The sequence below is a fragment of the Nomascus leucogenys genome, chromosome 6 (assembly GCF_006542625.1).
Source record: "Nomascus leucogenys isolate Asia chromosome 6, Asia_NLE_v1, whole genome shotgun sequence".
NCBI lineage: Eukaryota > Metazoa > Chordata > Mammalia > Primates > Hylobatidae > Nomascus > Nomascus leucogenys.
The window spans coordinates 48,434,113-48,447,936 of NC_044386.1; the positions used below are offsets into that span (position 1 = coordinate 48,434,113).

Below are 13,824 nucleotides of genomic sequence, written 5' to 3' on the forward strand. Positions count from 1 at the left end.
AGACTGAGAAGGAAATATTTGAGTAGAGCCTTAAAGGAAGTGAGGAAGAAAACCATGCATCTATCTGGGGAAACAGTACACCAGGAAGAAGAGATTGTCAATGTAAAGACAGGACTGCCCTCTAGATCATGAGGGCTTTGTGGACCATTGTGAAACCCTGGCTTTTATTCTGAGCAAGCCATTGCAGTGTTTTGGACAGAGATGTAACAACATTGGACTCGTGTTTTGAATGGATGATTCTAGCTGCTGTGGAGAAAATGGCTTGTAAGTGGGACAAGGTGCCCACCTAGAAGAGCTCAGACAACCAGCCTTGACAGCAACCTCAGAGCCTGCCAGTGGGACGGACATGGGCGAGAGAGCCTCTTGCCTCCCTTGCCTTTCACCCCAGTGGAATTTCTCTCTTTATGTCAAAAAATGGTTCCAGAATTTGCACTGCTTTGTAGAAGGAGTGAAATTTTCACAGCTTTAGAGAAACATTTAACTTCCTTTTTATTTTTTATTTTTTAGAGACAGGGTCTTACTCTCTCACCCAGGCTTCAGTGCAGTGATACAGTCATTGCTCACTGTAACCTTCAACTTCCAGGCTCAAGCAATCCTCTTGCCTCAATTCTGAGTAGCTGGAACTATAGGCATGTGCCACCATGCCTGGGTAATTTTTTTTTTATTTTTAGTTTTAGAGACAGGGTTGTGCTATGTTGCCCAGGCTGGTCTCAAACTCCTAGCCTCAAGCAATCCTTCCACCTCAGTCTCCCAAGGTTCTGAAATGACAGGCATGAGCTACCGTGCCTGGATGCATTTTATCTCTTAACACGCTTCTCCCTCAAGGCTGCTGTTCAGGGATGAGCAAAGAGAGCCACTTTTCAGATTCTTGGCTGCGGCCGTTGTTGCCAACAGACAATTGTCACCTTCCTACATTTCTCCAGTTGCCTAGGCAACAAGTGGTCCTACCTCTTCAGAAACATCCTAAATTATACTAGGTGCTACTCAGTGCACATGTAAGGCATGGACCCCAACCCAAGCAAATTTCTTGAAAGGAGAAATATAAGAAAGATGCTAAAATCGGAAAAGTTTTCTGGTTCTAACTCTGCCACCAACTCACTCTGTGTCCTTGGGAAAGTTCTAGTGTCCTCATCTGAAAATAAGAAGATCATGTCCATCTATCCATTCATTCATTCCATTACATTTTAATAAGCATATTTCATAGTCTAAGCCCTGTCCAAAGTACTGATGATTAAAAAGATGAATACAATTTGGTCACTGTTCTCAATGGGCTTCCAATAAATTGAGACAAATGGCTCTGATAATTACATATAATATGATGTGATGATTGCAATAAAGAAATGAGAACAAAAACTCCAGGGAGCACAGAAGAGGAAACCTCGCCTAAGTATCTTTGCAGCCCCAGTACTCTATGACCCCTGAATCTACTTTGGAGCGTCTGTCACTCAATGGCCTTAGAAAAGGCTTCTCCTAGGTGACAATGTCTCAACTTTGGCTCATTGAAGTCAGTTCTTCAATAAAAGTGCTAACTTCACTTCTTACCAGCCAATAGGGAAGAGTCATCAAGGAAGTTGGGCCATTCTGCTAAATGTAGAAAAGCCAACACTAACCCCAATTTTACATATATTTGAAAAATTATCATCTAAAACTCGGTGAAGTGCTTCAGTGTGCCTGGAACAGCCAGGACAGGCTGCCCTGGGGACATGTTGACCTTGGCTTAACAGTCCAAGGAGATGACAACACCTTTAGAGGGTAGAGAGGTTGAGCTGGCACCACTGGCTTCTCCACCAGGTTGGCACCAGTCCCTAGAACCGTACCTTGAAACTTCATTCATTTGCCCTCTAACTGATAATAGGTCTAACTTGAAGCACAGAGGGACACTGACCCAGACAGCTTTCTCCATTCACCCAAAGATTTATTCTTTAAAAAATATATATCTCTGTAGTAGTCAGTATATGCTCATCTCTATACCAGGTGCCTAAGAATGCCCCTGTCCCTCAGAAAGCAAGTTACACTCGAGCCAACCTCAGTTCCACGCCTCCTGGTGTCCTGAGCTCTCCCTGTGGCCTTCTGGAGTTCCCATGGCTTTCTGCCAAGCATCACTCTGCCTCCATGCACCAGCAGCACATGCTTCCTTAGCTCTTTCTTTGTGTCAATTTCACTGCCAATCTCAGCCCAGAAATAAGTTTTCACAAAGCCAGTGTATGCATACACACACAATTCACTCAAAGCCAAGCATTTAGTGAGTTCTTCTTACTGGAGATTTTGGGGTGGGGTCAGAGGAAGGGGTCACATCAGAGAACTTGCGGCCCACCAGCCAGTCTCTCATGGCCTCCACCGTCTTCTGTTCTCTTATTCCATTTTCTCCCTAGAGAAACAAACAGCCTATTCCTCTCTTCTCATGCAGAACAGATGAGCTGCCTTCAGCAGGCTCCTGGAGGTCTCCTCTTTACCCCAAGCACCCATCAGAGTTTCTTCCTCAACACTTCCTTTTCCTTTTATAATCAAGAATGATACAATGAACACTGGGGACTTGGGGGGAAGAGTGGGAGGGGTGAGGGACTACAAATATGGTGCAGTGTATACTGCTTGGGTGTTGGGTGCACCAAAATCTCACAAATCACCACTAAAGAACTTACTCATGTAACCAAATACCACCTGTATGCCAATAACATGTGGAAAAATGAAAATTAAAAAAAAATTTAAGAACACAATAAACAACCACATCATACCCGCCCCCCCCAAAAAAATCTAATGAAAAAAAAATCTATAAAGCCCCACATCCCCAGTCCTTGAAGAGATTTACCAACAACTCTTTGTTAACATCCAAGGAAAGTCACACTTCTTACATTTGTATGGATTTCACAGGTAGCAATTAAGCACACAAATAGCCTGGAGGTTAAGAATGTAGTTTATAAGCCTGTGTAGCATAAGCCTAAAGTCTGCCCCTTAAAGATTAAATTTGGAGTAATTTTCAATATAGTCACTTGAGTGTTCTCCATCATTGGTGTGCTAGCTCCGATATAACAGTGGCCAGTTTAACGTGGGCCAGGGATGTGGCTAAAGGCATCTGGAACAGAGCAAGGCCAGGGTCAGCCTGAGACATTAAGACACATAGGCAGAAGAACAAAGACAAGTTCTCTGGATATTTCTGTCTAAAAATCCCACTGATACTCTGATGAGATGGTCTGAGGGTTAATGCCAAGTGCACACCAAGGTTCTACCAATATCTGGTATTTAATGTTCTATGTATGTGCACGTAGAGTTGAAGCCCTCTCAGAATTACAGTAACCCCATAGTGGATTAACTATTTGAAAGAGTTGGTTAGAAATAAAATAAAAATAGTAATAGATTCATACCTTAAATTTTACTATTTCATCTTAAAACATACACAACCATGTATTCCTTTGTTAATCTTTTGATGTAAATAAAGCCAAGGCCTAAGTGTGGGTCCTCTAACTGGGGTTCTGTAAAGTCTTGTTTATGTACACTAGACCCATATAATGCCTCAACAACTCTGTTTCCATTTCTTTAAAGCAGAATGAAAACTTAGAAGTACTGATAAAGCATCTAATTTGTAGACTTTTGTAGCTTTTCCCAATTATTTACAGTCATCTCATCCATATCTTATATAATAGCAAAAATTCTAGAGACTTGATTTTATCCAGCCTTTTCAGAAAATTCAAATTATTTTTAGCAGAACCAATTTTCTTTCATTTTTATATTCATGTTTCCTCAATTTATGTAATATTTAATTAAATTATGTAATTACAATAGCAAGTACAAGTGTCATAAACAGTTTGGGAACAAACCCAACTGGTTTTGTAAGCATCAACTCACCTGGTACATGTGCCCTGGGTGCCAGAAAGTAGCCTCCTGACTGTGGGTGTTCAATGCGTCTTGAGCCCAGTCAGTATGTTTTTTAGATGGAATGGAGAAGTAGGTTAAATGGAAGTTGGATAAAAGAGATTCTATGGTATATGCATGGTCATGTACACATATATTAGAAGTCAGAATAATCCCTTCTTGTCAAATGGTCTACCTCCTCCTTATCCTTTCAGCTCAGAAAGCATGCCTTCTTACTCCCTTCTTTTTTAAACTTCATGCATAAAGAGAAAAAACTCATAGGATATCCCAGTGTCACTTTGCTGCAACTCCTAAATCTTCGGCTAAGTAAAATAGTGAGGTAAGAAATTCAGATGGAATAGTTTAGATATTGAAGAGACAGGAGGAGCTTTCAGCTTAGTGGAACAGGGTGTCTACCACAATGCTCTCCTGTCTCAAAATATCACCTCCACAAGTATTGAAAACATTTATGTCCACATTTATTGACTGAGGCTTATTGGGAGACAATAAGGGCTAAAGTAACTGAGTTTTTCCTTTCCAATTTGTCTGGAGCATCCCAAGAGACAGGGGGATGGAGGGCCCTGGGCCTGGGAAAAGAGGAGTGAGGAGATGAGTGACCCGAATGGAAAGTTGTCTAGCGGTAGGCAGGAGCTGAAAGAAAAAATGGCCAAAGAGAGGTTCCTGGTATGAAGAACACTGGAGAATGCCAGGTCAGTAATGCTGGCCATATTTATTTAATGCTTATACCTGTCCACGCAGTGATGCTCCTCTCCTTAGGTTCCTCAAAACCATCTGTCCAAGTCTCTGATTTGTAATATCTTCTGTTGATAGTGCTTTTGGCAACAGCACTTTTATTGCCGGGTAGAGCAATGTGGGCCTAATAGAAGACAGAAGCTTCAGGATGCAAAACACTGAGTGGGGACAGAGAGACAGCCAGAGGCAGGGGTTGAAGCAAAAGGTGACAGGAGTCCTTTGGGAGATCCACAGAAACATGAAGCTCTGTTTATGACATGATAAGCAGGCTGTGCCATCAAGAAGTTTCCAGTCTTATCAATGTGTCCCCATGAAACATTAATATAAGAAGAGAAGGTATCATGGACTATTGTGAATGGCAAGTCGTTTGTGTGGTAGAAGTTACACACCAAGCAGACTGCAGTGCTGACTAAAAAGTATTTCATGGGTTAGAAAAGAGAGGACATGCTTTAATCTCATGATATCTGATATGGTTTAGCTGTGTCCCCACCCAAATCTCATTTTGATTTGTAGCTTCCATAATTCCCACGTCTTGCCGGGGAGGCCCAGTGGGAGATAATTGAATCATGGGGGCAGTTTCCCCCATACTGTTCTGGTGGTAGTAAATAAGTCTCACGAGATATGATGGTTTTATAACCGCTTTCGCTTGGTTCTCATTCTCTCTCTTGCCTGCCACCTTGTAAGACTTTCCTTTTGCCTTCCACCATGATTTTGAGGACTCCCCAGCCATGTGGAACTGTGAGTCCACTAAACCTCTTTTTCTTTACAAATTACCCAGTCTTGGGTACGTCTTTATCAGAAGCGTGAAAATGAACTAATTCAACATCCTTATCAGAAACTACTGTTTATGTTCAAAAGAGAACATGAGCACTGCAAAAGCAGGATACTTCCTCAGACCTTGTCCCCATCACTGTTCTCTCTATGAGATACATGATGTGCATGGGTAATTTCCACTGTCACAGACTTGGACATATATTTTATATTGATTTTTGCTCTAAAAGTTTAATTTACCAGTATTCAAAATGGACTTCCACAAAGAAATGGAACCTTTCTATGCCAATAGGCAAGTGTTCCATTATGTGTGGATGCGGAATCCTCAGTTCCCTGGGCCCAGGCGGCACATGGTCATTACTAATGTTCCTCAAATCCTCTGATGCATGTCCTGACAGGAAGCACAGCTTCCTTTGTCACTGTCCACTCTCTCTGCAGTGGCCCACGGTGGCCCTTTCCACGGTGCTATGGCTGCAGTGCCCACCGGGGCAGAGAAACACATAAAATGGATATACACAGAGCTCGCCTGGACCCAAGTCAGTCTGGTTTAGAGAATCCCTGAAAGATATGTGAAATATCTACGGAATCAAAGAGTTCCCAAGCATCACAGATTTCTAAAAAGAAAATTTAAACATTCTATTCTGCACAAGTGTACTGACAAAGAATAAAAGGAGAGCTAGAATCAAAGGAAGTTTCCAATATGGGTCCTTGGGTAAGCCTGCCCACTCTATCGTTGTCACACACTTCAAGTAATTATTGCTTGCTGCATGACAGGAAAATGGTTTTCTCAAACCATTTTTTCCCCACCCATCTGCTGTCAGAAAGGTCATTATGATGGAAGATGTGTCTACAGAATTGCACAGGGCAAAACAAAACACACCACTACTGCCAAAAGGTAATAGTGCCTCCACGTAACAGAATATGAAGTCCCTGTTTTCCATCCCAGTAGTATGCATTAGGTTATTATAGACATGTTTGTAAGAAGGAATGAGAGATAAACTATGCGGACTCATACCGTGTCCTTCATGTACACCCACACATTTGGTTTTAAATGGAAAGATCTTAAAAGTCCTGTTTTAGCCCCTATTTCCCTGCCTCCTTCATAACCCTGGTTTTAAACTTTACCTTCAACATGCTGTGTTTATCATTCGTAAAAGGTAGGGGATACAGAGCTGGCAATAACACTAAGTCATTTGGAGCACGCATTAGAAGTTACAGAGAAAACACAGGTTCTGGTTTATTATGCCGAAGCTGTAAAGCCGTGAATACAAAATATGGCTAGCAGTCACCTTGCTTTATTCTTCTTTTAACAACTTACTAACAGCGTGTAAATATAAAAGCAAACTTTGATTTTTCCATCGGAGATCTCTGAAACGGATACTGGAGCGCATTTAACATTGTGACCAGAAATATTGAAATTTGACAGCTGAGAGGTTAAAGGTCTCAAATTTATACATCGAGGTGTTTGTTCCTGTCATCGTCCCAGCAGCTTGCTCAGAATAACCCCTTTTGCTTACTGAACCTTTGAGAAACAGAGAACATTAAGTAATACATCTTGGCAGACATCCTGGGATTCTACTCCCACCAGGAAGGAAGCCATCCTTAAGCATCACTGAAAGAATTCTGTGGCTATTAAAAAGACATCCGTGCAAGCCGGGTGTTTAACTACATTGTGCAGAAAAATTTATTGTTTGGGCCCCCACTCCAAAAACGTCAGCCTGTAATTCCGGACTTTGTGCTTGGTTTTACGCCAACCTCTCATCTGACACTGCCTTCTACCAAAATTTTATTTGCTGATAACATGGAAAATGACCACTTGAGCTCTTCCTGGAAAAAATGGGAATACTACCTCACTCTGGCAAAATTTCTCTTCAGCACAAACACTCCCTTCGTTTCACTGCCCATTTCAGTACTGCCCCTCCCTTCTGGCAACTCCTCCCCTCTCCCCCACTCCCCAGGTACCCAGACTGCCCTGTCCTCCACCTGCCCATTCAAACTAGCAGCCAGTCAGAATCCACAGTGGATTTTGAGAAGATCTGGGTCCACCTCAAAGCCTGGACTCTTTAAATGTATACATATAATAGCTAATTTGAAAATTCTGTTTTCTCAAATAAGACAGTAGTAAACTATAATAAGAGTTAATTCTAAAGGGACAAGGAGACAACTGTCATCATCATATCTCACATATATGATGTACTTATCTGGTAAAATGGAGCACATGGATTAATTTATTTAATCTTCATAACAACCCCATTAGGCCTATGCCATTTTATCCTCTCTCCCTTTTTTTAACAACAAAATGACAAAGATTTTTTTTTAAGTTGCCTTAAGATAAAGATTCTGGGTCATCTCTTAGGCTCACCCACCAGGGATATGATTGGTTTCCACAGCAAAAGGTACACTTTCTAAACGTCATAAATTTTTGAGATTACTTGCAAATCATCGAAGAAGCTTAGAATAGTAAATCCTGGAATACCGGGGGTTTGCCTCAAACCCATTCTTAATAAAAGTATACTCCACTGATAGGTTAACACGTTACCCCTCCCAGGGATATTTTTCATCTAATGCTATCTTAAACCAGGGGGATTCATAGTCAAAGATCGAATGCCAGGCAGCACCTTTCTGCGAGAAAGGAGAGATACTCTTGTGGCTCTTCGAATTATGTTATATCAAATAACCATTTCTCTTTGTACAAGGCCCTACCTGGTTGAACTAAAACAAAACAAGCAAGCCAGACTGAATGCTGCCTTACCCCTACTTCTAGGAATTTTTAGAAGGAAAGGACATGAAAACCATAATTGAACAATAAGAAAATGAAACATATTTATTTTTAATGCATAGATGTTACTTAAGATTTGCCCCATTAATTCTGTGAGGGCAAGAAAAAACTTCAAACATTCCCTGCAGCTAGTGGCTCTCAAACTAGAGCTTGCATCAGAATGACCTGGAGTGACTGTTCAAACACAGATTGCTGGGCCCTAAATCAGAGTTTCTGATTTTGCTTTTCTAGCAAGTTCCCAAGTAACGCTGACGCTGCTGATCTAGAGACCACACTTTGAGAACCACTGCTTCTTGTTAGGTCATGGAGAGAATGTTCTGGGTTTCCCTAGGTGTTTGAGGATTGGTCAGGGCGCTACCCAAGGTTTATTTCTAGCAGCGATTCTTACAGTAGCTCAAGGTGAGGCTTCAGCTGAGATTTGTAGGATGGGTGGGAGTCAACGCAGCCAAGAGGCCTTGAGAAGAGCTGCCCACCAGTGAAAGGTCAGAGTGACTAGCACTGCAGACTCAGACTGGGCAAGCCTCAGCTGGAAGACTGAGCTGGAGCTCCCTCAGGGAGGTAGGCAGTCAGATAAACACTAGGACAGGGAGAATATTCTGCTGCTCAGAAACATGATCTCCAAAACAGTACTCAAGGCTGGGCAGAGGGCAATGCCCACGGGCATGTGTGCACACACACACGTGTGCATCCACCTCAGGAACTGCACCAGAGGAGGTAGATGGAAATGTTCCCTTTGGGTGAACCAAAACCCAGGTTGGCCAATTTATTGCCCTCCAAAGAAATTGAAATTGACATGAACTCCCCCAAACCTAAGCAGAAGCATAAGGTGAAAGGGAAATAAAATGCTACAAATAAATAGGTATTTTATGTGTCTGCCATGAAACACCTGCATAAAAGAGAGAAGGAAAGAAAATCTATTTTACTCCTCAAATCTAAAGATTTTACATTCCTTTCAAGTTTTTATATTAGGACCTAGACTCAGAATTTTATATATGTTGCCCACTCTTTACAGCTCTCTGATAGAATAAATGCAAGGGGAAAAAACAGGATAGATGAGTTACCACATTGCCCTTTCCTCATAGTTTGTGAAAATTATCTTTTCTAAGACTCACAAAAGCCTCAATCTCTGCATGAGTTACTGGGGAGGCTTTAGAAGCCACAGCTTTTGTGGGCCTTTCAGCATGGCATTTGGGCTCAAGGTTTTTTTAGCTCATCCACAGGTACCGGATTCATGACTGCTCATGGTCAGAAAAGCATGGCTGTGCTACATGAGGTTTAGAATGATCTTGGATGACTCTTTCACCTCCATTGTGTCCTCTAAATGTTGAAGAATAGTGCATGAATAGTTTCAGCAGTCATGAAAGTTATTTCCTAGTTCCCATCTAAGAACAAGCTAATAAGCTAATTGACGCCTTAACATCAGCTGTGCCCTATTCATGGAATGACAGCCCATCTGTCAGGTCCCTTCCCAAAAAGGCACACTGTCTGTTGATGCTCACACATCATAGCTTCTTTGGGCAGCACATTTTCCCTCAAGCCTTAAAACCTGTTATTAAGGCAGACTTCAGCACCATTTAAGTGACTTGCAAGCAAGCCTCTCGCTAATGAACATTAAACCCCTTGGGTCAGTGAGGTCCTCCGGCTTTCCCTACGGATAGGGTAAGACAAGATGCCATTTTTTCCTTTGGCGACCTAATGAATCTCTAACTGCTGATTTGTTTCCGTTTTCAGTCTAGAATAAACAAAAAGGCTTACAGCCTCCTTCTATGGTCGCCTGAGCTCACCAAACACCATGCAAAGGCAGCAATTTTTCATTATTGATAAAATGTAATGTCATAATGTCATGGCCTTTCAGGTCATCATCTTTGTAAGTCAACAATGACATTATCACATTTTATAATGATAACAAATGGCCATAATGTTTGCATGTTATTTTCATTGGCTCCTCTAGAATTCTAATTCAACAGCGTCAACAGAAGGAACTCAACAGCAACTTCAAAGGTCTACCTCCTTAGATCTGCTCAAGGCTAATAGTAAAATTTGCATGAATCAAAGCTAATTAAAAGCATAAGGACCATTTCCCCCCCCCCATTGACTAAATGCCTCACTTTTAGAAAGAATTTTTGCAGAATGTATTTTTACTGTTGGATTTTGGCACCTAAATGCATTAAATATATCTACTTGCTATTCATTCATGAACTCTCACTAACCCCTTTCTGTCCCGTTCATGCCTGTGCTTCTCTAATCTGTCTAGTGATTTTTGAGTGCTGCATTCTGCCAGTTTCACGATAATCATAGAACACTAATTGGTCTAAATTATAAGAATCATTCATGGGGCACTTATTTCCACATATTAGCCTTCTGACTCCCCTTCTTGCTGAACAAGTAGAAATATTTCATTGTTTAACCCCAGAACTCAAACAAGTATTCTTCAGAAAGCAATTTTTTTGGTTCATCAACAATACAGAGTAACAGAGAAATAAAGTCAAGTCAGAATAAATTCACACTCCAGTCCTAAATACACTAAACCTAAAATAGACTTGAGAGACTTCAGGAAATGTTCTACAACCTGTAGCACTTCACAAAGAAAGAAACGGAGTGAGACTCTGTCTCAAAAATGAAGGAAGGAAGGAAGGAAGGAAGGAAGGAGAAAGAAAGAAGAAAGGGAGAGAGAAGAAAGAAGAAAGAAAAAGAGAGAAAGAGAAAGAAAGAAAGAAAGAAAGAAAAGAAAAGAAAAGAAAAGAGGAGGAAACAAAGAAAGGAAGGAAGGGTCAGAAGGAAGGAAATTATCATTTGCTGAGCTCTGCACTGGTGTACCTCATCTGATCTTCAATGATCCCTACAAGATAAGAATCATTCTCTGCTTTTAAAAGATAAGAACTGAGACTCAAGGAGAGTAGGCCGCTGATAGGTCACAAAAGCAGTGATCAGACTTCACAGTTGTAACTTCAAAGCTCATGAATGTTCCATTGCACAAAACTCCTAAATTAGACATTCCACTACTACAGAAGGAAGAATCAAATCTTCTGATCAGCCCCAAATAAAATCATATATTTAGTAAAACAACAGATATGAGTAGATTTCAGATGCAGAAAATATTTATCTTGCCATTAATACATCCAGCTAGACTGCTGTGGTACCATATTCTCAAAGCAGGCACATCTTAATTGAGTTAATGACTTCCATTCATCTGCGTGATTCTTCATTGATGTATTTTCCACATTATTCAGTATGTTTCACCATTGTCATCGAAAACCAGGCCAAATTAGGCAGTTTCATCAGATTTGCAGATCAGCAGCCCTTTAGCTTATACAATAAAACCATGTAAAAAGTATATAGTGTTTTCTCGCAATGGGTTTGCCACCAGAACACAGGTGTCATGAAAACTACCCCTAAAAGCCAAAATGGGAAAGGAAAAGACTTATATCAATATTGTCGTCATTGGACACATAGGTTCGGGCAATTCCACCACTACTGGCCATCTGATCTACAAATGCAGTGGCATCGACAAAAGAACCATTGAAACTTTGAGAAGGAGGCTGCTGAGATGGGAAAGGGCTCCTTCAAGTATGCCTGGGTCTTGAATAAACTGAAAGCTGAGCATGAACGTGGTATCACCATTCAAATCTCCTTGTGGAAATTTGAGACCAACAGGTACTACGTGACTATCACTGATGCCCCAGGACACAGAGACTTCATCAAAAATATGATTACAGGGACATCTCAGGCTGACTGTGCTGTCCTGATAGTTGCTGCTGGTGTTGGTCAGTTTGAGGCTGGTATCTCCAAGAACGAGCAGACCTAAAAGCCTGCCCTTCTGGCTTACACACTGGGTGTGAAAGAACTAATTGTTGGTGTTAACAAAATGAATTCCACCGAGCCACACTACAGCCAGCAGAGACATGAGGAAATCATTAAGGAAGTCAGCACTTACATTAAGAAAATTGGCTACAACCCCGGCACAGTAGCGTTTGTGCCAATTTCTGATTGGAATGGTGACAACATGCTGGAGGCCAAGTGCTAACATGCCTTGGTTCAAGGGATGGAAATTCACCTGTAAGGATGGCAACGCCAGTAGAACCATGCTTCTTGAGGCTCTGGACTGCATCCTACCACCAACTTGTCCAACTGACAAGCCCTGCTTCTCCAGGATGTCTACAAAATTGGTGGTATTGGTACCGTTCCTGTTGGCCAAGTGGAGACTGGCGTTCTCAAACCTGGTATGGTGGTCACCTTTGCTCCAGTCAACATTACAACTGAAGTAAAATCTGTGAAAATGTACTGTGAAGCTTTGAGTGAAGCTCTTCCTGGGGACAATGTGGGCTTCAATGTCAAGAATGTGTCTGTCAAGGATCTTTGTCGTGGCAACGTTGCTGGTGACAGCAAAAACGACCCACCAATGGAAGCAGCTGGCTTCACTGCTCGGATGATTATCCTGAACCATCCAGGCCAAATCAGCCCTGGCTATGTCCCTGTACTGGATTGCCACACGGCTCACATTGCATGCAAGTTTGCTGAGCTGAAGGAAAAGATTGATCGCCATTCTGGTAAAAAGCTGGAAGATGGCCCTAAATTCTTGAAGTCTGGTGATGCTGCCATCATTGAAATGGTTCCTGCCAAGCCCATGTGTGTTAAGAGCTTCTCAGAGTATCCACCTCTGGGTTGCTTTGCTGTTCGTGATATGAGACAGACAGTTGTCATGGGTGTCATCAAAGCAGTGGACAAGAAGGCTGCTGGAGCTGTCAAGGTCGCCAAGTCTGCCTAGAAAGCTCAGAAGGCTAAATTAATATTATCCCCAATACCTGCCACCCCAGTCTTAATCAGTGATGGAAGAATCGTCTCAGAACTGTTTGTTTCAATTGGGCAGTTAAGTTTGGTAGTAAAAGACTGGTTAATGATAACAACGCATTGTAAAACATTCAGAAAGAAAGGAGAATGTTTTGTGGACCACTTTGGCTTTCTTTTTTGTGAGAGACAGTTTTAAGTTATTAGTTTTTAAAATCAGTACTTTTTAATGGAAACAACTTGGCCAAAAATTTGTCACAGAATTTTGAGACCCATTTAAAAAGTTTAATGAGAAAAAAAAAAGAATATATAATGGTGTTGGTCTGAGAGCTTCCCAAGCCTGTTCTAGTCAATCAAAGGAGGTACTTATACCACTTCCACTTAAAATAACAAACATTTCTACAAGGACTTCACTGCTCTCAAAGCACTATTCATTATGCCATTGCATTTATCCTCACAGCAAACTCATGTTCAGGTAAGGAAACAGATTACTTAACTTGTCCAAGTTGATACACACACCAAGTGACAAAAATAAAATTCCAACGGAGGTCTTTCAGCTCAACTGCCTATACTCTTTCCATTCTACCAAAGCCTTTAGTACATTTAGGGCAAATGATTTCTAAGAGCATTGCATCAATATTCAGAGAAAGATCGGCCCTCCCTCAAAGGGGCAGACCAGGCAAACATCCAGACCTCATAACAATTGAAGCTTTCTGAAAATGGAATGCTGGTATGGAGGAAGGTGGAGAAAGGATTTTCAGAGAGTGGGGTTTAACAAACTATTCTATCCATTAACTCACAAGCACATGTTGAGGAAGGAAATAGGCTACTCCTCCTCATTCCTTCATTTGTTCATTCATTCAACATATATTTCTGAACACCCCCTCTAG

The 13,824-nt window shown here is 41.5% G+C and overlaps 1 pseudogene; it reads left to right on the forward strand.

Moving 5' to 3' along the window:
- The first annotated feature begins 11,553 nt into the window (after positions 1-11,553).
- On the forward strand, positions 11,554-13,133 carry LOC100595405 (annotated as a pseudogene).
- Positions 13,134-13,824: the final 691 nt, after the last annotated feature.